Source organism: Struthio camelus, chromosome 1 (genome assembly GCF_040807025.1).
Source record: "Struthio camelus isolate bStrCam1 chromosome 1, bStrCam1.hap1, whole genome shotgun sequence".
NCBI classification, from domain to species: domain Eukaryota; kingdom Metazoa; phylum Chordata; class Aves; order Struthioniformes; family Struthionidae; genus Struthio; species Struthio camelus.
The window spans coordinates 23159524-23186735 of NC_090942.1; the positions used below are offsets into that span (position 1 = coordinate 23159524).

General features: G+C 39.4%; 1 protein-coding gene across 8 annotated transcripts in view; it reads right to left on the bottom strand.

The window, feature by feature from the left end:
- PLXNB2 (plexin B2) overlaps positions 1-27212 on the bottom strand; it is a 258439-nt gene that overhangs the window by 165265 nt on the left and 65962 nt on the right. For 6 of the 8 annotated variants that reach the window (XM_068931608.1, XM_068931623.1, XM_068931616.1 and 3 more), the window contains one exon: positions 12739-12931. The gene's annotated coding sequence lies outside the window, so the exon portion shown is untranslated. Of the gene's footprint in view, positions 1-6761; positions 6838-12738; positions 12932-27212 lie in introns of all 8 variants that reach the window. The other 2 variants (XM_068931644.1, XM_068931655.1) reach the window with 1 other exon arrangement.

Here is a 27212-nt window from a genome sequence, read left to right on the forward strand (position 1 = left end):
AGAGGACTTCACTGAGCAACTTTGCTATGTGAAATGCAGACATATGCAAAATAGTTCTCGGACAGTTTTTTTTTTTTATTTATAAACAGAAACACAGTGGAAGAGACACAGGTCCTTGCTTAGCTGTGCTATTCTTTGCTGAAACTGAAACGCTGGAGAGCATCTTACCTAAATTTACATAGCTACAGTGTGGAAATAGCTATCTGAGTTAGCCTCTCTTTATTGTCAGCTGAGAAAAGGAGGCCCCTGCAGAATACAGTACTCTTACTGTAGGCGGAGATCTGAAGAGGTGTGCTGGAGCACATTCCAGAAGTGCCCATTTTTCTCCATTGACTATAAAAGGAGTCTAAATATTTTTTCAACTTCTACTGCATTTGTATTGTCATCAAGAAGCATTTCGTTCACGAAGAAAAGAAAACCAGTTCTCTCAACTATCAAGAAACTGGAACATTCTTTTAAAAGAATTTAAAACATTAGACTGGCAAGATTTAGAGAAAAAACAAACAAGTAGCAACGATGACAAAAAAGTAGCTTGAGAGTTTACTGACTGAGAATGCTTTTTCACATCAGGAAGAAAAGAATAAACATCATTTTTGGAGTGCCGTATACAAAACATAGTAATGTAAGTAACTGTACAGATGGCTGACTCTACAGCAGACCTTACAGAAAACTCTAGTGCAGCATATAAGTTTTAAGCCATACGATGTATTTTAAATAACTTACAGACTTCTACTGGTGCATTCTGTATTCCATATATCAAAAGAATTCAATTAATTTTCTCCCAAAATGTCTACTTTCAGGTTTCTATTTTCCCGAAGATTAAAATCATTTCTGGACAGTGGCCAAGGAATCTACTCCTGATTTAGATTTTTTCCCCTTAGCAAATATTTCTTTTTACCATATATTTGCTATACAATTACATCTGTCAGCTTTTAAACACTTTTTTTTGGAAAAAGACACTAAGCAGAAAAAGTGAAAACCCAGCCAACTGCCTTCATGGGCTGATTTTGCTGAATGCTCAATAGATGACAAAGAAACTAAGCGCTCCTTGGTGAGACTTTTGTCTTTTCTTAATGAAAGGATTATTAATTTTAATGGTTCTTTCAGGGCTTATCAAGAGGTTCAACATGTTTAAAGCAAATATTAAATGCATCAGGATGAAGAGAAATTGCCATACAGTATAATGGGCTGGTTGTGGGTTTTTTTTTTTTTTGTTTTTGACTATTCCATTACAAATGACCACCATGATCAAAACTTCTGAGATATGCTAAAGAATGTTACCAGTAGTCTCTGTTTTCATGTTTACTGCTTCCTTCACCATGAGACTGCAAGATAGCTAACTGGCTTCCTTAGCACTTTTTTAAAATGCAGTGCCCCAGTCCCTATTTAATACAATTTAGCATGGTCAGGTAAGAAATACTACAGTATGGAAACAGCTTTTGAGATGGAATGAGACAGGGCTTGTGCTGAAGGGTACGGTGCCAGTGCATCTGTGGCACAGCAAGAAATAAGAATAATGTCATTCAGGGCAGGATGCTACCCTACCCTGAGGTTTTGCCTGCATGCATAATTATGTTTTCAGATCTCTCCTTTTGGGATGTCCTAATGTCAAATTTCAGCATGCACGCCTGTCACAATAAAAAAGTTAAGATCACCATTATTCCTTAGCTTGCTTATGAGGATGCTGCATAAGACAACATCAAAGTCCTTCTTGAAATCACGTTAGATTCCACTTCTCTTTTCCCAAGGCCTGTTACCCAATAAGACGGAAACAAGATGATCTGTCACAATTTGTACTTGGCAGGTACATGTCGCCTTTTGCATATTCCCCTTATCGTCCAAATGCTTACTAATAGTGTCTTTCATTACTTGCTTCAATATTTGGGGGGACTGAAGATAAACTGACAGGTCTGTTAAATCTTTGGCTTCTCTTTTTCCTCTTCCTTAAATACAAGCAGTGTGTCTACCCTACTCCAATCTTTGTACCTTACAATACAAATAGTGGGTAGGAACATCAACAAAAGAATCAGATGAGATGACCTGTCTATACAAAGAAAAAGAATTATTCCCACTTATTCACAGATATTTTGGCAGCAAAGGATGGGGATAAAGACCCCTGGCATATTTTACCCTCTTGACCATTCACAGGTTTATGTTCTCAAAAGCCTGTCAGAGTGAGCTGACAGATCTGAGACCATGCCTAAACTCCTAGCAGGCCAGTCTCCAAGCAAGCTAGGTTAATGCTCACCTGAATATTGACTGCAGGGAAGCTACAGCAGAGCAGCAGCAAGGGCTCCCAGACGTTCACTAGCTTAAGAGCTTAGTTATTCCATCCATGTGTTTCAGGGTGCACATTCTTCTCTGGCATTAGTGGGGTCTGAAGAGGTCCCCCAACTTTTCGGAGCAGCAGGCAGCATCTGGCTCCTCAAAGCAGCCTGTGCACCCCTGCTAAATTCTGCAATGTTAAATTCTCCTTTATGGACTAGCAGGCTCCAGGTGGCATTCTCAGGCTTGCTGTTGCTACAATTCTCTCAGCCTCCTATCTTATGGCAACATTTCTACTTCATATGAATGCATGTAGCCAGAGGCTGGTAAGGAAAAGGGAATGAGGAAGTTTCACACATCACTGAGAATAGTATAAATGGTGCAACAACTTTCAAAAATGGCCAGATACTATTTAGAGGTGTGACAAAGGAACTGGTTACAGTTGAGCAAGAGAGTTAAGAAAAGCAAGCTGCATTTCTGTATGATACATAATTGATCAGTTTGACATATCAGAGGACAACAATTTACAACAGAAAGGCAGGAACAATAACAAGGTAGGAATAGGACAGACAAGAATTTAAAATGGGTGTTTAAAAGCAATACCCTTGCTGCTGGGTATGGCCTGATTGATTTAAAAAACACTGTGCAACTTTCTGGAAATGACATTGCCTAATACTTACCCATGAATGAAAACTACTGTCTCTTGTATTTTATGTATTTAGGATAGATGAGGTAATTGAACTGTCTTCCATTTAAACATGCTGTACATTATATCATGTATGATTCTGTAAGAGAGGCAAGGCTTACAGGGAGACAGAATCTGTTTTATTTAGCCAGATTGTATCATTAGGGAAATGAGAAGCAGTTGGGCTCCAAGCTCTTTCAGACAGACTTGACTCTGTTGGACTCTGAACTCAAAATCTTACCATGGTCCCTCAAATATTCCATCTGCCTAGCAATCTTCAGGCCACAAGCACCACCACCACTACCAGCACCTTTTCATGAGGTCCCACTTTTCTTAGGATCACCTGAAAAGTTACTATCTTTTCAAGGTGTGCCGGGTGATACTAGCTGAATACACATAGTAGACTATGCACAGTCTACTTACAATATCGGAAGACCAAAACTCAGTGGTGGCCCGTGCTTGAGAATAACTCACTTCTAAAGTTAGCTTACTCTAATTTTAATATAAATCATTTTGCATTAAGACTCAAGGGACTGAAACGGCATAGAAGGAAAGCTTCCCTTTTATAGTTCGCTGCTACTTTTTGGCAGTTACGAACAAAGAGGCGTCTTTAAACAGGGCCTTCCCTTTCATTCCTTCTCTGGGACCTGAACAATAGGAACTGTAATAAAAGCAACTTCTAGTTACAATAAATACATTGTTCCAGTTTAATTAATGTTTTCCCAATACAATTGGTGTGTAAGAGGTCAGAGAAACAGAAAATTGTATCCTGTAGAGATCATGCTGTCAGGTAGCACATTAAAAATATTAAAAATGTTTTCCATTACTGTTCCACAACACATTCTGAGATTGGAGTAGCAGGACAGCACGTGCAACAACCAATTCTTTATAAAGGGGAAGCTGAACCCTGTAATCTCTTTATCATCCTGTCAGTGAGTTAATGGTCATTACCATGAACAGATTCTTATTTTATCAGGCAAGTCAAGGCATCATTGCTGCTTTTCATATGATAATAGTGATGTTTTACACCACAATTAAAATCAGCACAGATTTTGCAGCTTTGCTATAGGTAGGTTTAGCTGCAACCTTTCAACTTGCAAACATCTCATTAAAAGTCTTACCAAAGATGTCACACTAGTGTAGCTTACTATTTTTTTTTTTTTTTTTATAACCAAGCCTCTCTCTTTCTCTCATTCCTTCCCCTCCAAATACAGTACAAAAGGCTTAGAGTTGGAAACAATAAAAGAAACTGTTAGCTGAGAAAAACCTTTCCTAAGCATAATGTAACGCTCCTATCCACAGCAGAGCAAGGGAAGCTTAACAAAAGGCTTAACATGTGTTTTCACTCAAGATTACCCAAATTCCAATGAAGGTTGCTTTTCTTTATCAGCACTAAAAATATTCTAACAAACATCCTCATGTCAACAGTTAAACATTTTCAAAACAAAAATCTTTCACTGTTTTGCAATATTTGGCTTCCAACTCCCCTCCCCCAATCAACAATCACCACCGCTGTTAATTTGTTTATTTTTTGGAAAAACTTTACTTGTCCAAATAAGCATGGAAATCAGTTTTCATTGAACTATGTCATGAACTCAAGGGTTATACTTACAAAGCTTTTGTTTTTTTTCTTTTTTTTTCCCCCTAAGGTTAAAGATGTCTTTACTCATTTAAGTTGGGTGGCGGTGTTGGTTTTTTTCTAAAAGATGCTTCTAATCTTGCCACTAAACAAAAAATAAATCAAGAATTGCACTACAGCTAAATGCGTGCATATGTAAAACAGAACTGAGACTGTGCAGGGTAGTGTTGATCTTGGACTCTGAAAGGAATTTTATTAAAAGTTCAGTGATCTTCAAAAGGTGACTCCCCCAACCTCATGATTTTCAATCTGTGTGTTATCTCAGGACACCTCATGTACAGCAAAATGAAAAAAGCAATAGCTGAGTCTCAAGTCAACTTCTGCAATACCTCCCAGATAAGCATTTCTATTTCTTTTTTCAAACTTCCGAAGTCTACTGAATTGGGGAAGGGAAAGATAGTACAAGGAAGAAATTGCTTCCCTCTGGGAAGTACTCCAAGCTCATATTCACTGCTTTATTTTACTGCAGCCCTTTCCTAGGGCAGAAAATCTAAGAAATGTGCACTATATAAATCTACTAAAAACGGATGGGAGTTGGCAGCACTGGAAAAAAAAAGGCAATTAAAAAAACTGTTTCAACCTAATCAACTACTAACAATTAGCAACACAGCAGCTAGGAACACCATCACCTTATTCTACAGAGACCTTCAGCAACATGGCAGCTTCTGGGTCTACAGCCAATAGTTTCCATTTGTGCTAGCGTTTCCTTCCGAAGCGTAGGGACACAGCACAGATAGCAACAAAAAAGTGAAATCACACTGTGGGCTACCCATCATCAATATACATGAACATCTGTGTCACATTTACCCTGGGCCAAAAGCAAACCTATGATCAATGGAGAAAGGCTTTTTGCTGCAGTGCTACTCTCCACAGCCATTCCTCTTTACAAAACCGTATTTAATTGGTATGAAATGACGTATTGCCAGCCATCAAGACAAAACATTAACATCCCGTATGGCAGTCTCCTACATTTAAAAGGAGAAGTTTAAGTCAAGATTTTAAAGTATGATTAATGATTTCTGAGTGCATAGTTTTGAGTTACTTTGAAGAAATGCTGAGTTCAGCTTCTGGAAAAAAAAACCAACAACAGGCTCTTGAGCTAAACCAGCCACAGGTTGAGGTACTCAGATCACTAGTTGTTTGAGATTGTTGGCCAGAGGCTGTGGAGACAAATACCTTGGGAAATAATCCAAGCTTCCGTGAGGTAAGCAAGGGTGTGAACCAGCTCTGAAGCCACCCATGTGCTGCAACTGCCCATGTGCATGCTCTTACCCTCCAGTAAACACGAGGTATCTCACCGGTAGGAGCATGCACCCAGGCAGCTAACATCAGCTAGCTGCGGTGCCTCAAGTTCCTATGTCAGTGTACCTGCCAGTAACTTACAGCCTGCACTCGCACTTGAGATATAGACACAAGCTCAGCCATGCTTATAAAAGCACTACAGGCATTGAGACTTGCAGCGGTAAGTCCTTTTGCAGTAGTTAAAGAATTATGGCCCTCACCTGCCCATGCCGTTCCCCTGCCACTGGTCACTACCCTAGAGCTGAGTGGTCACTGGCTGACAATGTAAGTCAGGGCCAGGTCAGGTCACCTCCCAGGAGAAGAGAGCTTGCACCGCACTGCCGTGCTGCTCAGGGAGAGCAGCCGGCTACCTGGTGGTGGGCTTTGCCTCTTTGTGCCTGTAACATTAGGCTTGAGAGGCAGAGGAAAGACGTGGACGGCTTTTGGCAGCTGATTTGCCATCAGTGACTGGGAGGAAGAGGGTCCAAAACTACCTATCTGACAGCGTTCACTTTCAGCTAGGCCACAGAGCATTTCTTATGTGCCACCAATTACATAATATCAGCCAAACGTTGTTCAGTTTTGCCACAGCAACTACAGCTTGGCCTTAATAGAGGCCAGGACCTCTCTGTGCTCTAGATCTCTGCCTTCTAAAACAAAGAACAGCCTTCAGCCTCCAGCTTACCTTTCAGAGTAGCGGCTCCTCTGTGACCCATCAACCAGCACTGATGGTCATCAGCTGTATCACCTAAGCTGACAATCATTTGGTTGAACACATTCAACAAGACAACTGCCCCCCAGAAAACTGCTCCTGCCAGTAACTCATAGCCTGTAGCCACACTTGAAACACAGGCACAGGCTAGGCCATGCTTAAAAAGCCCAATTGTTTACCTGGTCACTTTGGCCTCCAACACCTTTGTTTCCCTGAGGGATTGCAGGACCTGACTGATAAGCACCTTTGCTGTGCCTGTAGAAAGGACAGAAATAAAGACTAATTTATTTTTCACACCAAGCCAACAGAAGAATTGGCGTTAAGAGACAGAGACAAACTAATCAGGGACAGCTTCATGAGCCTCTGTTCAAAGGCTGTTTGAATTTGCCCCTGCTGAAAGTGGATTTAAGGGCTTATATGACAGCTAAGGATAGTTGTCTCAGCCCACTGTGCTTCGAATCGCCCTCTTTCTTGACATCTAATATGCCCCCTGAACTCTGTATGTAGGGGGACTTACGAGTTAGCTACACTGGTTCTACCACTCTTGGGGATACTCCTACACCAAAGATGTTGACAGCAAGAAGCATGGAGGTCACTTCCTTTGTCCTAGCGTTACGTAAGTAGCAAACACAGCAGAATAAGGTTCTTTTTTTTTTTTGTCACAATAGCCACTTTTAGACCTCTGATGTGTTTACTACTCAGGCAGAAACACCTGAGCTGAATGGAATGAGTTTGTGTACTATGCACATAAGTTTCCACTCTACCTTTCTAGAAGCAGAACTGAATTTCACAAGCGACGCAAAGCAGCCTCCTTCCTACACTCACAGAAGATACACATTCAGAATAAAAAAAACAATATTTCACATCCTTTTGCTAATCAAAGACGCAAATGAAATGGAGATGACAGACTATACTCTTTCGTCAGTTCTATAAGGAATTTCCATGCACAAAACGTTTTATACGCTTACTGAATTCTTTCTTCCACAGTATTTTGTTATACTCTCAAGTAGAAAAAGAATTGTAATATTACACTAGTTGTTTCCGTGTACTAGCCAAGAACTTTTATCATAGCTACAATACCTAAACGCACAGCTATGCACCAAAGAGAAACCTAAATTCTCTAGAATTACTGTTGCAGTGTTAAAGTCTGTAAGCTGCCAAAGCATTCAGGAAGTTAATAGATTTGTTTATGGACTAGACAAGGCTTAATTAAATGAGGCAGCTCAGAAGAACAGTAAATCCTCTCTCCTCCTGTCTCCCCCTCCCCCTTTTTTCCTAGAGTATCTTTCTTCTCATGGATAAACCCTTTTTCTTCTTCCTAATAATCCCATCACAAATGACAGATATGTTATCAGGCATCACTAGGATTTGACACATTCTTAATACCTGTCATGACAGCTCTGAAGTCTGTCTGCTATCCCATTGTATTCCAAAGCATTTATAGGAACTAATGGAGCCATCAAACAGCATTCCTAGTATCAAGGCTCTGCTCTGTTGGACTATCAAATGTTTGCAATACAGAAGTAGATGCTTAAAAAAAGCTAATCTGTGATTATTCAAAGTTAGACACAGAATTAGTACATACAAAACATTACAAATGACTTTTGTGTGCTCTACACCTATCTATGTTCATCTCATGCTTGGCTGGCCACATTGTAGACTACATTATTATATGCTTATTGATAAGAATGCTTTAATATTTAGGAAAAGGTATCAGTGATAGCAAGGGTTAGATTAATAATTCAAGGTCTTTGCTGAAGGGTTCAAAGTACTATATTCATGCTGGTAACACAGCAATGCATGGCTGTGCTCACACAGAATCCCTCTTGGTTCCCACAGTCTCCGCTTTACCTTCCTTTAACGGGGGACCGGATAGAGAAGCAAGGAGCAAGTTAAGGCTAGAACCAGAATTAACATCAGAGATGAGCATATGAATTACTGTGAAGACAACGGGACTGTGAAGTGTGTCACTCAAAGTAATTTGAGGATTCTATAGCTCAAATTTTGAATTCTCAGTATTATGAAACCACAGATCGAACACCTGAAAGTAGCAGAACGAATGAGTTTGCAAATGGAGTGGAGCCATGGTGTGAGGAACTGTCCCTGATGGGGATGCAAGGAAAAGACAGAGGGAAAACCTGATGAGCAGTTTACACTGACTGACAAGGATGAAGACATAGTCCACGTAGGACACTCCCCAGCAGTTTTTGTATCAATCCATTTCTAATGCCTGCTGATCTCTACGGACCTCTTAATACAGGTAATTTTGTTTGTTGAAGCCCCCAAAAGAACACGCCGTGACAGAATTAGTTCCTTAGAAAGATCTCTAAATAGGCATATTTTCTTTTTAAAAAATTCAAACAATACTTCAAATGTCTGGTCATATATGCAGAATACTTTTCAGGCACAAAAATAAAATAATTCCTTACCGTGACCTTTCTTTGGCGACCTAAACTTGCAAGAAACTTTCTTAGTTTAGTTGAGCTGTTGCAAAGCATCATATAGCCACAGTCTTTGCCAACAGCATATGAACTGCATGTTAGCAGCGTGTCTGGCCATTATGAAGTGTAATAGCTTGTTGTTCTCAAAGTATTTACAATTTTGCACAAAGCAAAAATAAAATAAAATAAAAACAAAACAACAACAAAAAAACCCCCACACAGATTAAAGATAATGCAGCCCTGTGCATTGTAGTATAAAGCCCTTTCAGCAAGGCAAAGAAGCTAAAGCAGAATTGTGGGAGTAGCATGCTGGAGTCAAAAGAAATTGTCCCATTGACTCAATAAGCCTTGTGGAAGGTCTGGAGTAAATAAGACAGACAAAACATGTTCAGCCACCTAAATGAACGCATGTCTTTTGGCGGAAATTGTTAGGAAATTGTTAACTAATACAAAAGGTCTCACAGGATTGTTTCCATTTACAAGAAATTGATCGGCATATTAGGGTTTTTTACAGTGAGATTGTACTTAGGAAAGACACAGAGCAAATCTTGCACCCCTAGGTGTTTGGGAACAAACAGCATTTCTGGGAGGTCAGAAATCCAAAGTCTTCTTTCTCAGGCTGTGGCTTGACATCGCAGTAAACCCTGCTCTAGGGATCTTCAGATCTAAAACATGGTAATAACAGTGCTAATCGAGTGTAAACTCACTTGGCCAGTTGAAGTCCTTCCAGAAAAGCTGAAAGGCTAAGTTTGTGTCAGTAGGCTTCATATTAGATCAGATATCGTCCGTTCTTGAGCAGCCAACGTAAAAAACATAATGCAAACAAACTTGGCATCATATTTTCTGATCGTGATCTTATGCCAGGGCCTGTTCCAAATCAAAGTTGCTCTGCTGCTGTCTGATCCTGGGCTGCACAGACGCAGCATTAATGCTCATGGACCCAAAGCCCCATTGACAAGTCGTCCCAACAAATATTCTCTATTTTGGCGCCACTCCAAGAAGCATTACCGCTTCTCCTGCTGTCTACACTTTCAGTTATTCCTTTCATATACACTCTCAGCTGTAAGCAAATCAACGTGTCAATCCCTTGGGACGCATGGCTTAGCTTATATTTAAGGCTTGCCATTCTGGTTTGTACTTTGGACATTGATTTCTATTGTCTCAGCTATCACTCAACAAAAGGGCATTTAATTGCTCTCTCATTTAGTCTGGGGGGAGAGGGGGAAGAACAACTTTTACCAGCCCTCTGATTGATGGCAGCCATTAACACCTTCTAGCACAATGCTGACTTATTAGAAGTCTGATTTACATACAAAGTTCATTGCAACACCAGTGAAAACTCACCAGTTCTCATTGCCTTGAGAACATATCTCCACATGATGCGAATTTACAAAAATGCTTATGCTAGCCATCCATTAAAGGAAAAAGCTGGAAGAGTAATGAAGTTTGAGGAAAGCTTTTGGAAAGAAAAAAAATAGTAGAGAAGCTCACAGATTTTGTTTCTGTCTTTAAACACCATGTAATTCATAAAACAGTTGTAAAAACCAACCAGTCAACCTGAACTATATTTATACAAAGGTAACACCAGGAAACACTTTATATCCACTAAGTATCAAAGTTCATAACTGTGTACCATAAAAGGCAACGCGGAGGAATTCCATAAACTGTTTTTAACTCTTGTATGAGCATTTTCTTTTCTCTTTGTAACAGAGGAATGAACAAAGTTAATATTCATATTCACTATCCCACATGCTCCTTAGAGCAATGAGCCACATATTCTGGTATACTACCCTACTATCCAAACTGCTGAGAGTAGATTTTTAGTACTCAAATAATTCTATTAAAAAGCACAAGGATGCTAACCTTTCTTTCAAAGAAACGGATCTCAAGAGACAACTAGATCAGAGAAGGCTTCTAGCAAAGGAAATAATCGGTCCAGTTATGTGGAACTGGCAGTAATTTCAGTAAAAGTCTAATACAGTTTAATGCAAGGTATCGAAGTTTAATCATTGCATAGTCTAAGACCAGTCATGCTTTGAATATCAGACTTTCCAGTCAGACATATAAACAAGCTTAATAATTGTGTACTATCAAACACATCTTAGTGAATTTTTTTCTTTTTTGCAAAGAGTTACCACCTGAGAGCTAGGTCACTAAAGGCTGACATTGCGACGAAACAGCATACGGCGAGACACATGAGCACTTGCAGTGTCTCAGTTGTGGGAGAGCTAACCATTCATTGCCTGGCACAGAGGCTTTCTGAAACCACATTAGCTATACCTGCAAAAAAGGACTTCTGACCACAGTTTCAGAACATATCCTGTATTATTCACATAACTGATTTAAATATCCATAGCAAAATTACAAAAGAAAACTACCTTACCACTCCATTTCAGTGAGTCTACGCTTACGTTAGCATCCTCCAAAGAAGACACATTTGTTCCTTATACGTACTCATCTTCCCTGATCTGTATTTTTAAATAAGCTTAAGTAGTGGCTATTTGCACACTTTTCTTACATGATTTTAGGTATATAAATGAATATGTGGGAGGGAACGTACTTTCTGTTTTAAAACAACTCTCGTCATTTGTATTCATTCTGCAGCTCACATGCATGTAAAACTGTATTTTGATCCCTCTGTTTCCCAATAGTTTTTAAGGGGAAGTAAAAACTTCACATACACAAACAAACAAAAAACAAACAAAAAACACTCCCAAATTGGCATGCAGCCAGTTATTAGCTAAACACTAAAATACACTTGTTTTCTTAACTTTGCTCCTTGCAAATTTTATTTTCCTCTCCCATTGTTAGGTTTCCCTTCATGTCTGGCAGGAGACATGTGTTTCTCTTTCTGGAAAGGCTAAGTGTTATCTCCCCAAAAGTACAGTTAACAGACAATTATTACTGGTAGCAGAAGGCTGAAATTTAAGCTGCTTAGCTAATCCCAGAAAAATACCTCAAATTCCCCTCAAAACTCATGCCAAAGTGGAAACAGCACATCAGATAGTAGCACTTCCAGGAATGTCACCGATACCAAGCAAGCTGTCTAAATAGTTTTAAGCCAGTTTGTGATTAAAAGGTAGACCAAGAGCCATGTTTGTGCAACTTCCCTGTCAATCTTTACCTCAGGTCTCTTTGGACACATTAGTAGAAAGAAAATTCTTAGCAGGCGGAAGGGGCATCACAAGCAGACTTTAGAGAGTCCTGTCAGGCCAACCCATGCTAATCAACGTGTCCAGGCCCTCAAAAATAACTTGATCAAATCTATCTCATCCTCCTTAGAGACACAGTCGTATCTGCACACCTTCAAGATTCAGTTCAACCACACATCTGCTCAAAGTCCCCATGGGAGACTTGGAATATAAGTGCAAAATTAGGGCAAAAGCTAGCACGGCAGTAGGCCAAAGCATCTTGCTGGCAGACGTACAAACCTGCTCTTCTAAGAGCCATTCCTTCTATAAATAGATTTATGAATACAGAACCTCTGCCAAGCTGTTCTTTTTTCTTTGCTTATTTTAATGCCTCTTGCAAGATCAGCGCATAGAAGTTTTATCTCCATTAGTAGTAATAAACTAATAAACATTTATTATATGCTCCAGCAACATTTGAAAGTTTTGATGAATAGCAACAGTTCTGTCTAGAAAAAGAGAATGATAATTTCCCATATTAAAATCTCTAATGTAATTAAGGAAAAAAAAAAAAAAAGTAAGCCTACCTGAAATCATAGAACTCGCATGAAAATTCTGTGTGCACACCACTGCTTGGGAGAGGGTAGCTGACTTCTGCTGAGGCTTCAGGAGGCGACGGGACGGCGTTGCGGTTTAATCTTCCAAGCCGTTGTTCAGCTGAGCTCCAGTGGGCACCAGGCAAGCCCCAGCGTCGTGTGGGCTGTCCTTCTGTCTTCCCACCTACAACAAGAGCATACGTTCTCAGCTCCCTCATCGCAGGAGTGATGCCACATTTCACATTCCAGACATGCTGATGGCAGTTTACACTGTCACGATGACTTATATTACTCAAACTGCTAAACAGTCAATGCAGCCTTTTTAAAGGAGGAAAATCATCAAGGCTGGTATTATGGGTAAGCACGGTTCTGCCTTTTTCAAGTCAAGGTGCCCTCACAATTTAGTATATCTTGGGGATACAGAAAGCACTATAAAGCACTTACTTACACATCCTTACTCTACCTTGAAGGGGCCACTTTTCTACAGGAAAATGGTAGACTCATAACAAACTTACTCAATCCTAATCTCTAAGAAGAACACTTCATGATAAGAATTTGATTTCCTTTGAGATGACCAAAAAATTCAGTACTAATATCAAATAGAGGCATTAACCAATGACTTAAATTACCTTGTACTTTCATCTAGTATCATTCTCTTGCATCTCCTTTTTTCCCGTTTCCTCCCAACGTAGTTCACCCATCCATTTTCAAGGATGGATGCCTAAATGAAGCCCAATGTCACCTTGCAGTTTCCCTTCACTTCAGAAATTAACTTCTAAGGGGATATTCTTGAAAAGCCTATATCTATACTTATTTCAACTTCCTGGGGAATAATTGAGTATAGAAAGTAAAATTCAGCCTGATGAAATTTTTATTTCCATCTAAAAATAAAAAGGAATACATGGTAAAGAACTTCTCTCCCCAGCCTCCTTTTTTCCCCCCCTTTAAAGGTGAAGACAAAGGAAAAAAATTACATTTCAAATTTCTCTATAAAAAATTCTATGAAATTCGAAGTTCTAAGTTATGTTAAGGAGACTACTAACTACTTTATCACATTCTGAGCAACGTGGTCTTTCTTGCTCTGCTTTGAGCAGGGTGGTGGACTATATAGCCTCCAGACGTCCCTTCCAACCTGAATTATTCTGTGGTTCTCTCCAAAGGGAAATAAGACTGGCTTGTAACTCTTATACATGTAAGCAAATGTTTTTTATAATGTTTACTGCCATTTTTACTGTATGCCTCTTCTCCAACACAAATTCCTTCAATAATGCAAATCTACAGGAAGTTTACACGCAAGAACTCCTAAAAAAGCATTTTTAATCTTAAATTAGCCAAAGTCACAAACTGAAGGGATTTAACACAGTTATGGAAAACTAGCTCAAGAAGAAAACCAAGAGAATGTATTCTAGGTCCGCTCTTAGGTAACACTAGGGAAGCGTTAAAAGCAAAAAAAAGCTGACATGGGACTATAAAGACTGTTAGCTGAGGTGTTTCGCAGGTTGGCAGGTTTCTGAGGCAGTTAAAAGCTGACTTTTCAAGGAGACTCTCAGAAGGCAGGAAACATCAGGAGATCTTCTGATCCCCTTCCCTCACCCTGATCCTCAAGCATATGCATGTATGTTGATTAATACTGAAGAAAAACTTGGGTAATGCAAAAAGCTCCTTTTCCATTTCTCTGTATACCTGCTCCCATTAGAGAGGAATAAAGACATCCGTTGATAGGTGGGATATCTAGGGAATAAAAAGCTAGAATCTCACTCTTAAAACATCATAAAGGCAAGACGGCAAAATTAATAAATAAATACACTTTTTTCATCTCTTGGGTGAAGGAACGTCACACGGGATTGGAAAGTTCAAAAGTTAAATAACGGAGACTTAGTTCTGTTGCTCTTCAAAGTCTAATACGCCTGCCATCACTCCCCTCCTTCCCATTTCTCCTCTTCCAAGCCCAAAGGGCACGTTAACTATCAAATTCTGACACTATTAAGTCTGCTAGGGAACATCAATGTAAAAAAAGGTTAATTTCCTCAGAGTACCATAGCAGCAGTATATACACTCTTTCTTCCTTCATTCTAAAGAAACACAGGTACCATACAGCTCATTTACAGCTTTATTCTAATGAAATCATTTCAAAGAAATAAATTCCATCACCAGTTTGAAATCTGAGGCTTAGCCTTAAACAGAAGTCCAAAAGTCTGAAAAGAGAGTTGCTAGAAAAGCAACTGTTTTTCTTTAATACCCACCCACAGTTTGCTTAGAAGCTTAGAATATTAAGTGGAGTAGATGAAATTGAAAGTCAAATTTAATAACCCTAAGAACAGTTGTACATGATGCGTAGCTGGTATGCAAGTCTGCTGCAAAGATGCATTTCTGCACATGAAGTTGTAAGAGTGGGATTCCTAATACATGCAGTAAAAGACAGTGCACGAAGAGAAATCAGTTCAGATGTTAGCCCCCAGTAGCAGAGAGAGGAAATTGTTTAGTTCACTTCTCTAAAAGGAGGACAGCCAATATAGCTCAAATCAAAACGTGGATCCATAATCTTTTAGGCGCTATTGGAAGATCACGAAGAGTGCAAAATTATTATTTTTTGTGTCCAATGCCATTTTTCAAGTAAATTTAGGGGAATAGGCACTGCTGTGTTTACAAACCACTCTCATCCATCCACCTTTTTTTTTTTTCTTGTTAATGATACAAAGTTGGCTGCAGATGCAACAAAACCTTTCAGCGACTAAAACGTGTCCTAAAGCAAGTCTGGCCTATTAGTCCAGCTGGCTAGATGAAGGTCACTGACACTGCTAACACCTCTGACATTTTGTAATTAATTGCCAGCATTTACAGAGAAGAAAATATTACTAGCGCTCAGCACACTTGGAAAGAGAAAAACGCTTTTCAATTAATCTTTGGCTTGCTCTGACAGTCCAAGCACAAATGCTACAACCTAGCAAGCCAAATACTAGTGAAGTTGGTTTCTAGCATCCAATATTATATTCCGCTTGTAGTTAAACAATTATAGTTTATCTGCCTTTTTCAAATAACTGCAATATGAATCATCATAGGAGTCAGCAGCAGAGAAACAGTCAAATACTTATAGCTGAAGGAAAAAAAAAAATCACTTACTTCTCAAAGCAATTGTGTCATCCTGAATACAAGTCAGCAAATTGCTGACAACACTGAATGCTTATTTTAGAAATCTAGTACTTTGCGCAGCAACTCTTGGAAGAGATACTGACCCTAACCTGTCCCTTTGCTTCTAGTAAAGTATGACTAAGCTCTTCCTGTACGTTGCACATTCATCCTGTGCGTTTTTTAATCTGGAGCAGGAACACAGATTGTTGCCTTTTAAACTTTCCTTGCTTCTGCTATTGTAAGTGAGGACACAGGACTAAGGAGAGAGATTTTAAAACAATACTTTGTAAACAGTCCACAAGCCCTATCTGACTTACAAACTGCCAATGTGTCAGATGGGTTTGGCTGCTGGGAAGCCCTAGATCTGACAGCTCTGCCCTCATTCAATGGTTCGACACAGTCATTTTGAAATGACACTGTGCCCCAGAGAACGGGGGATGCCTAACTTAAAACCTCTTGAAGACCAACATCTCAGTCAGATTTCTTGTTACTGAGAGCGCTTCTCATCCTGCAGCTCCTAATTCACACTATCAGAGCCAGCTCTTTCTTTTCATGGGAGCTAGTTGCCTTGCAGTATAATGTTTGTGTCAAATACAGTCGCTAAAGGCACGCCAATTTACACTAATAATTGTCATTAGGAGAAGAAAAAATTGGTTGTGTATTTGTCAGAAAAGAACCATTTCCTGATGTTCAGCACAGACAGGATAATGGTCGCGGGCAGCATCTTGGCTCAGCAGGCACTGCTAGTAGGTGGTAAATGAGAGTGTGGTGGAGGGGACAGTTATTTTTCAAGAGGGGAGCAGGGGACAGTGTCTGCGAAAGGAGGCACCCCAACGGCAAGAGATTTATGCATCCAGGCTTGTGTCAGTCTAGGAGGAGGGAATCATTATGCAGGGCCAGCTGCAGGGGTGTGCGCTGCTGTCTGGAAAAATTAGAAGTCTAGCAATGAAACATAAAGAAGGGAGAAATGACAGAGTGAATGAAAACCGCATGATAAACCCATTTAGGCTCTCTTTTCTCCGAGATGAAGGATAAAGTCTAATCTCTTTGGCACATATCCTGGCTGAGACTCAGACAAACGCGTGGACACACACACACACACACACACGCGTGCGCGGACAGCCCTGGAACGTGGAACGACAACGTCCACCAAAATGATCAGTAACCGTACAGAGCGCTGAGCAAGACTCGTTGTTTTTGCATGTTCAGCTAAGTTCTAGGGAAAGATCAGAGCACGCTAAAATGCTTTTGATCTGAAGACGTCTCATCTGCTACATAATGTCTTCTTTGTGTAAATACCTTAGAAAGAAACCCTCTCCCTTTGAATACTTCGGGGCAGCGGTAGGGGAAGGGACGGGAGAGATGACAGGGGTATAAGACATTGAAGAGCAACAGGAAGAACTGAGGCTCTGCTATTTGACTTAAGGAGACATCCCAATTTCATATTGCATTTGTTTGCCCAAGAGAGTTTCTGGCCGAGTCAGGCAGGTCTGTATAACTTTTTTCAATTTAAGGTAGAATTTCTTTCTCTGCTTCATTAACACAGTCTACGCAACCAAATACCCCAAGTATTTCTTCATTATGCTTGTTAATAAAAACAAAGTTGAGTCAGACTTTCAAGTCTTATTGGTATTGTCCAGCAAGGGAATAGGGAGAGAGCAGGAAAGAAAACCAGTGGTCTTTAATATGCTCCTGAAAGCCCCTGGTTAAAATCCCATCCCTAAGCCTACATAGGGAAGTGTTTGGTAATTTTTCTTTCTGCCTGTCTGTACCACTATTAAGGGCTCAGGGTTCATGAAATTCTGTCTGGCACGCTAACACCTTGGAAAAGGAAGGACAGTACAAAACAGCAGCAGTTTCGAGAACGTTTTCCTGGGAAGGAGGTGGGAAGGGAAGGAGGATGTCCCCTGATACTTCATTTCAGGTTATACACGCTGACTGATGGTGTTAGTTTTTACAGGAACAGAAGAAATATATCTTGTCCAGCATGCCTACATTGTAAATTTTGTCCTTGTACGTCCTTCAATACAAGCTCTTTGGATTCAGTTTTATTAGAAAGTTTTGTTCACTTAAGAGAAAGAGAGAAAATTAGAGAGAGAAAAAAAAGAAATTCTGCTGTACAATTCTTCTTTCCACTATGTGTGCACATTCGGAAACGTAAATTTTTGGGGGGGCCATTTTAATACTTAGAAAAAGTTTTTTCTCTCTTTCACTATTTTCTGCCTAGCGGTATGATCTATCAAATGTAAAAGAGATTCATGCTATCAGGTTTCAGATTGAGATGCCACTAACCACATTCTCGACTACCTGGTGTGTTATACAAGCACCTAGACCTGTACAGCAGTGTGGGTCTAATGGGTTAAGAAAAATCCAAACCTTTGAGAAAAAAAAAAAAAAGAAAAAAAAGAGGACTTGAGACACACACTGTGCAGGTGTAAATGGGGCACGGAAGTGAAGAAAGGAGCCTTTTGAAGAATTAAAACAAATGCAACTTACATACAAATATGACAGAACATAAATCTGAAGGCTGGTGCTTGCTCAAAGTTATATGAAAAAGGTACAAGAATGAAATGCAATTTTTTTCAGTGAACAACTTTTGTTGCTGAAAAATTCTTAAATTACAAACCACATCATTGTCAAAGTGCAAACAATACTTTTTACAGCAACACAGTTGCATTTCACATATTTTTCTAAGGAAGGTAGGGACAGCCAAATATAAAACATTACTATCAATTCAGGAGATACGTTCATGGTAACATAAGATATCATATACATTATGAAGAGACGAGAAAGGAACACGGTTATTTATCTCACTTGAAAACAGCACAGTGTCAACTTAATTTAAAATTCAATTTCAGTTTAAAGCATTACAAGGAGGAAAAACCCTTTGCATCATCAGTTGTAAACTGAAATGCTAGCAAGGTTTTTGTCTGCCAACTGGTTGACTATTGGTTATAAAGCCAGACTGTGGGTTCTTCTTTTAGAGGATCTGGCTGCAAGGCTCTTGCAAACTGCGTACAGAGAAGTTTCTCATTTAGTATTTCTACAGGTAGCTTATTTAAAGCTTTTCTGATTCAGTTACCTAATAGATAACTGTTGCAGGTGGTGTTACAGTAAAGCAGAGGTAACTTCCACAAGGAGAAGAGCAGTACAGAAAGGCACAGCTGGTCCTACCCTTTGGAAACCACTAAGAAGGTACATTAAGCAGTCACACAAATACATCTTTTATCAAAGCAAATAAGCAAAAGGAGTCTGTCAGCAAAAATAGCTTTCAGAGAGCACATAAATTAAAAAAAAGAAATCTAGCTTCTTTCCCCATCTCTAGGACATACACACACAAAAATTGTTTGGTAAAACTCCGCATAAAACCTTTAACTACTACAGTTTGAGGGAAGAGGCAAGCTACTCTTCCAAATTTTCTGACCCGAGGAATAAATAAATGTGATAGAAACTACATTTAATATAACCCAAGAGTACAGACTGAATGAAAACCTGCTCAGATTGCTGATCTTTGTACAGATTATTAAAATAAAAGATTGATCCAAGGCCAACAGCCTGTCTTATAGGAGCTTCTTTCCAGCTCTGGCAACGTCACTCAAGGTGCACCGGCCAGTCTGAGCAGAAACGCAAATTCTGCTCTTTGGCCACTGCCTGCTAATGTCCCAGCTGGCCAACACACACAAAGAGGAACGGAAGGACACAGCAAGCAGTGTGACAACAACGAAAATAAATGTATATCCCTGACCTCTGCTCCTTCAAAAGGAAGACAAAGAAAAGCTGCCATTTACAACAGCTGGGGCTATTTTTATTTAGTCACATGGGCCTTTAATCTCATTCTACAAACACGTTGTGAAATCTCAAGACATAGCTGAGGGAATGGATGAATGTTGTGGAAAGCTTTGTTTTCAGCAAACTGAATTTTAAGGTGCGTGCAAATTAGTACTCAGGAAAGGGTAATATTCTGGGAAACTGGAATTTATCTCCATTGACGCATCCACAGCTGGACAACAGTATGAACAGCTTCCTAGTGCAGATGCAATGCACTTCTATTTTGAAATAGAGGGATTTGGAAAACATTATTAGAGTTGACGGAAAAGTTTTCTTATTTTAATAATCACGTTCAGACAATCTTTGAAAGCTATATTATAATGTGCATGTTTATAATAATATACATCTCATATAATTACATTCACATTTTTCATAAAATAGTATGTTCCAAAAATGGTGGAGGATAAAAAAAAGCTAAAGAGGAAGGAATTTGATACACTGTGCAGTAGAAGAGAGACATTTTCTCCTCCCTATGCTTTTTTTTTTTTTTTTTTTAAACACGGCTTCCTTTCCTCATCCTCCCACAGCAGAGCATGAGAGTGTAGGTATGCTCTCCTCCCTTCCCACTTCTATCCTCACCATCTATACACAGTTTATACACCTTTTTATCTTACCATGCAGTTTTGGACCTACGCTGTTGAGGATTTTTTTGTTGTGTTTTGTTTTAACTTTTCTGCTGGCGCTTACTACGGAAACTATCACCACTACACCAGTATTTATACATGTGGTATTACAAAAATATTTAAGATTGTTTGCTTTCATGTATTGCTCTTTCCTTACTTCCTACTCCAGTGCAAAACACAAAGGACATTTAAGAATGATAAGAAATTCTACTGACATCATCATTATGCAATGGCATAGTCAAAAGTTTTAAGTCTGAATTACTCATTTGGTGTCTCTTGTAGAACATCCAAAACAAGCCCTGCTGTTGCTTAAGTTTCTGTGGAAACTAAGAAACATTGTTAAAAAACCACCAAAATAACCCAAACTTAAAAATAGGCTGCATCTGTTAAAAGCAAAACCAGGACGCAGCACAGGGATGTTGCATATGAGAGGACACAATGCATGCTTTCTTTCCAAGTTACCCATTACAGAGCATGTGACTCCCTATTCTAATGCTGGGGTTGATTAAAACACTTTTGGTCACCAAATGTTGCAGAATACAAGTAAGGAGGACTTGAAGCTGGAAAACCCAACTACTTCTAGGTATAACCTGGTAAGAGACTAAAATAGGCCTGAGACCAGGGTGCTCCTCACATGATGCCCGGGAAGCATGGGCTCAAAGGGGAAATGCAAATTTCGCTGCACTCAGCAGGGTTGTCTGACAGTGCCTGATCACACGGCGGGGCCCAAACAGCTCCCAGAGGTGAGCGGGGATGATCTGACACACATCAAACGCTGTGAAAAGACTTGCCGTAAAAAAAGGGCTGGGTATCATCCTAGGGTGCTGTATCAACCAACGGCCCACAGCACACACAGGAGAAAACAATGGGGCAAACCAGTAAAAGAGGATACACAGATGAAGCCTTTTTGCATTTCATTTTCAATCCTTTCATCTTTAAAAACTAAACAGATTGCTTTGTTTCTAAATATTTTCAGATGTTCTCTTTAAGTTTGGTTTGCACACAAGTGATAAAGAGCCTTAAAACGTTCCAAATTCTAAGCTAAAAAAGTTTAAAAACTTTTCTCCAAAGTGGAAGCACTTCAGAAAAAAAGAAAAGATATGTATCAAAACCCCCAAATATATAATCAAGTTCTTTGAAGTTACTTTCTTCTCCACTAAGACATTTATACTAATTGGAGAAATTCTCATTTCATCTTTTCAGGCACAGACCATTTCTAAATGATTTGAGATTAAAGATACACTATTTAATGAGGTCATATTTTAATAGGATTCTTGGAATTCAAGTTAGAGAAAGGTTTAGACTTTCCCAAAAAAAAAGAAAGGTCGGTTACTGTATCATAAAGTGAGCCTGTTCAGATAATTATAACCATTATTCATGACAGTATTTTTTATACCATTACATGGTGTCACCAAAAACCTCAAAAATATATTAACGCTCCATACAACCATGAAAAGCCTTCATTGTCTCGCTCTCTTTTTTTTTTTTTTCTCTTTTTAAACTTTCTCAGCATATATACAAAACTCTCAGTGAACAGATGTGCTGTGGAGGGCAAATACAGGTAACTTGTGATTAAGTTACCCTTTTTTAATTTGGCCAGCATACAGCCTAGCTGCTTCAAAATAGGTTTATTTGCTGCTAATGGAGGAACAACAAGAATTTAGCATCCACATTAGGACTGATATTCTAATTTTAGGATTAACACTTTGTAATCCATAGCTTGCCTTTGAAATATATCTTCATGAAAAAATATATTGTGATTGCATATGCATAGGTGCTAATAACTAAACAAATGAAGTAATAAAATTTTTGTAGAAAAGAAGTGTATAGGGAGCTACTCAAGGTTGCAAATACAACTTGAACATGTCCCGAGGTTCAAGTCTACATAGCTAACCAACTGCCTATGCAGGCAACCTACTAGTAATAAAGCAATATAAACCTTGGGCTGATTCGCATACAGAAATACACTCATTTAGTATCAGAGTTTAAGTCATACCAGAAACACTCCTTTAATACTTGCAAATGCCATTATCATCTCCAGCAGCTCTTTTAAAGTGGCTAATGACATGAAAAATATTCCAGCCTAAGTTTCTAAACAGCCAAGAATGCTTTAACCTTGGGTCAGTTCCCAAGTTTATTGTACCTGCTGTGTCTGAGGACTCTCCTCCTTCACCCAGGCCCAGTCCAGGTCACTCACCCACCCTTTTTGGGAAGAATCCTCCACCCTCAGTCTGAGCAGGGCTTCGAGGCAGGCTTCCTCGGTCTACTGCATGCAGTTTGAGATCACCTGCATGCATATAGTCTTTCAAGGTTAACGACAGAGCTGGTGGCCAGTGAAGTCTCAAAGTACTATTTGTTCAGAACAAAAACAGTGTGAAGAAGAGTCTGAATATAACAAGCAGTTAATACACTGCATTGCTCACTTGCTCACAAGGAGTCATGCACCTTCTGCAAGAAAACCCTCAAAGGGTTTCTCTGCCTGCTCAGCTGAGAAGTGAGACTGTGCCTGGGAGCTATCGTTTTCTACAGTTAGAAGTCCTAACTTTTTCCACATCTTAAATGAGGATAAAAAATACCTGAGGTTCCTCTCAAGGAAAAGGGTCTTCAGAACTTACAGAAAGTATTTTATCACCTCCTCAGTTCAGCCTGCTGTATAAAGCCCTAGAAAGCCTACAGAAGTAGACGCATGCATGATCTACCAAGACTGCAGTCAATGACTATACCATGACTCCAAAGCATCTGACACTGTCTATACTGCTTTGATCTGTGACCCGGATTGAAGGACCTCCTACCCTACAACCCAACCGTTTCTGCAAAGAGAATCAAAACATAAATGTAGATGGATTTCTGTGTGTTCATATCAGAGTCTTCCAAAGCACAAAAATATTTTCCATAGATTTAGCTCATTGAAAAATTAGTGGACCCATTACTTCAGTCTTAATTTTCTTATAAATAAGATGCAAAGGATAAAAGTATATAAAATATATAAAATACATTATGACTGCACATTATTACACCAATTCAAACATACCTACACCTGATCTAGTTCTGGAATGTATTAGCTTCAGTTAGAGATTAAATACTATTGAATTAATACTAATACATATCCTCCAAATAAGGCATGAGATGTTTTTGCCTTCATGCGGACAGACTGCCCATTCCCTGACACAGAATGCATCACTGTCACTTAACATGTGACTTAACTGTAACATGTAACACAGTGTCAGGAGATAGAAAGTCAAATAATCTCTTTTGCTTTGATGAAAGCAGGAGGAAGTTGACTCAGATAAAAGCAGGGAGTAATCTGTTTAAACAGCTTGGGTCCAAAGTTGAAAATTAAACCACATCAGTAACAGATACAGGACTGCTGCTGGAGAATCTGGCTTGAGCACGATGCAAAAGAGGATGAAACATGACCGCCTAGACATGTCATGCCATAATATCCTATATGTGAAATTAGTGTAGACCTTCATCAGTTTTGATTGACATGTATTTATTTATTTATACATCTATACAATTTCCAGGGTTTGCTAGTAATGATGCAGTTAAAGAAATTTTTGACCAATATAAAAGTAATGAGGAATGTCAGAGTAAATTAATACTTATCAGAAGAACAAAGTAAGAAAACAGATGGTGAAAGCCCACAATCTGTTCCCACCATTTAGCTCCAGTCTTTGATGACAAAGCTGTGCATGTACCTATTCAGCTCAAGTTTTTATCTGAGCTACTGATGGGCTCAGAGGTAACACAGAAATGCATATCTGCTGCTGTCACAAAGCAATTTAAAGAGCTGGACACATTTTAAGAAGATATATTCACCAAGTCCTTTCTGCATTTTTAAGGGAAGTCAAAAGAATGCAACTTATGTTTACAAGACAAGACTGATAATACCTTCCTCCTCCATACAAGGAAAATTCTATATAAATATCTATAAAGAAGATAACGAAAATGTTGACAAAATAAGTTATTTTTGAATGTGCATTTGGATTGCTATAAGATATCCTTTCTATGCCTCAGTAACCAGAGGGTGAAAAGAGCAGGAAAGAGTGAACACTTGGTCTCTCAACATATAAATGTATTGAGGAAAGAAAGCAGGGCCTAACATACTTATTGTAGGCTTCTGAGGAAAGTTATGGAACGTGCAAGAAATTTTATCACACTTTTCTACATGTATAACCTGCAAAAAATCTCCCCATTAACCCATCTGAGCTCTTCTGTAGGTAAAACACACAAATAAAACCCCCAAAATCCCCAATACCTTTCAATTTCCAAAATATCTTTCCACAGCAGTCTTAGAGAAAGACCAGCACCAGAGCAGGCAAATGTTCAGAAGCATAAAATCAAAACTTAAAATGTGTCTGTGAACAGAGTTAATTACGCTCTTTGTAAATGCAAAATTACTGTCATCCTGAAAATAGGAAGCAGGTAGCACTGATCACCGATTTCTTAAGCTACTTCTTTCTAAAATCTGAGCGAAGTTGACTTTGCGGATTCTTACTACTCTTCTCCACTGTCAGAAATGATGGCCCTCATGGAACTGAACTCACGTAAAGGCCAAGGTTTTCCACAAGGAAGAGGGAGGATGACAACACATTAGACTGACAAAAATAGTTTCAGATTCCAGTTCATCAAGTGAGAGACTGTCAATGGTAGTTAATATCCTTCTGCAGCAAAAAAACAACATTTCGCATTCCTTGAACAGTGTTTGGTCTTCATACAAATTTAGAAACAGACAAGTTGAGCTGCAGTCCTGTGAGCACAGTGACTTGGGGTCTTGTGACTCCGTCCGTCGTGGAGCCCACACTGTCTCACCCAAGCACACGACACCCACCTGGCCAAGGGCTACAACAACCTTTAACAAGGAATGAGTCTTAATGTTTCTCAGCAAGGCTTCACACCCATAAAGAAACAATTGCATCATGCCCCAATTACCTCAGCGCACTCTGTGGGAGAACTGGGATCCCTCCGCAAGCATTTCAGAACATTTTGTAATTCAGAAAAAATAAAGGTGTTGCATTATCTTTCCCAGACTTGTCAGCAAAATTTTCTACAGATGTCATTTAAAGAAGAATCACCATACAGAGACAGGAACAACATGCAGGCCAAGATTATGGATATACAGAATATCAGCCTTCTAATATAACGTTGGACTGACATGTATGGCTCTCAAAAACGGTAACACAAAATTGCTAGTAACTGTTGCCCTCTGGAAATTTGGCAAAGTTCACGTCTGGCGAAAAAGAGATCTGCGATTTTTGCCTCAGTAAATAACACCATAACTATTACTGCACCCTTGTAAAAAACAGCTATGTCTGCAGAAGATGGTCTCTAAAGTTTCCCAATTTCCTGTGAGGAATAGTATGTTACTATTAAATTTTGCTTTCTCACTATATGTACCTCAATCTTCAGATCAGTCAGTATTGATGCATAAGGAGCTCTGATATGCAGTTTAATATCGGGGGAAACAAGCTTGTATTTTATAGGAAAGACATACATACAAAGATGTACAGTGTAAGATTATGAGAAAAGCTGTAGTTTCTTATATTTGCATGTATTTCTTTAAACTATGTATTTTTTCTGCGTGGACAAGCATGTGTAATATATATGCTAGCAGCAGCAATGGTAACTATGGGGTTGCACCTCTTTCAGTGTATATGTATTTCTGGAATTCAAGTAGTTACAAGGACAGGCAAACATTTAAGACACCGATATGTAGATGCTCATCTTTCAGGCATGACATATATTGCTGGTTAATTTCATGCCAAAATATAATAATAAAGAATATATATTCATTCAATATAAACTGAATTTGGCAACCATTTATGATAAAGTGCCCTATTGTAACGTAAACTGCAGTTGGCAGCTGTTTACTTTTCCACACTGGGCTGTGACGCAAAGCAGCTCAGGAGCAGAGATGTGTCCTTTCAGCAGTCCTTGCTACTGGGCTGTAGTTGCCAATGGAGGAGCAAAGCCGCTGCCCGGGAGGGATAAATACGGCAGATCTCCCACCGCAACTGCTGGAAACTGAGAATATGAGCCTTAAATGCGTAGCTGGAATCAGACCTTCAGAGAAAAGCAAAGGCAGCAAGTCCTGAAGCATGGCTACAGTTGTCCACTGCTACCTCTACATCTATGCAGCAGTGTAATCCTTTTTTCCCCCTTCTCCCAGACCACTGTTTTGAGGACTTCTGTATGTCTCACTTAAAAAGATACTGCATGTCTACTCTGCAATTTTCAAACAACACTGACCTCGTTACGGCCCAGTTCTGCCCCAAGCTCTAACTAGTGGACTCCGCTTGTTCAGACAGACAGGCTTTGCCTCAGAGATGCTCCTCCTGGGCAAGCGCGGTTATTGCTTCATGATGCCAAATGCAATCCGATAGCATCGAAGCAAACAAATGCACAACCCGCCCCCTTCCTCAAAGATACCTGAAGGCCTAAATTCAATTCCCTGTCTTGAGATAACTGTAGCAGTATATATGGTGGCATCTTTGCCACCAAAATCCAACTGCAGGTTTGCGGTATGAAAATAAGAAGTAATTAACATTTTATGGGGGGATTTGAACATAAAAACTGGCCAACAGAGCCCTAACAGGTATCTGTTCAACCAATACCTTGAATCCAGTACTCCCGTGGACAGAAGCTATTTGTATCATCTCAGCCTCTCAACCTTGGCTAAATTTCTGCTTTGGCTTCTCTTTCACGATTTTGGGGCATGCAGCATTAGCTTCCCTGGGGTAGGGGGGAATGCAGCTGCAGTTTGGAGGCATACAAGAGGAAACTTGGGCCATATTTTTTTCTTTCAATCTCAGGTCAGACCCACAGGTCACTCTATGTACACAGGATTTTAAGTGGAGGTCAGCAGCTTGTCTGTTGCACATAATT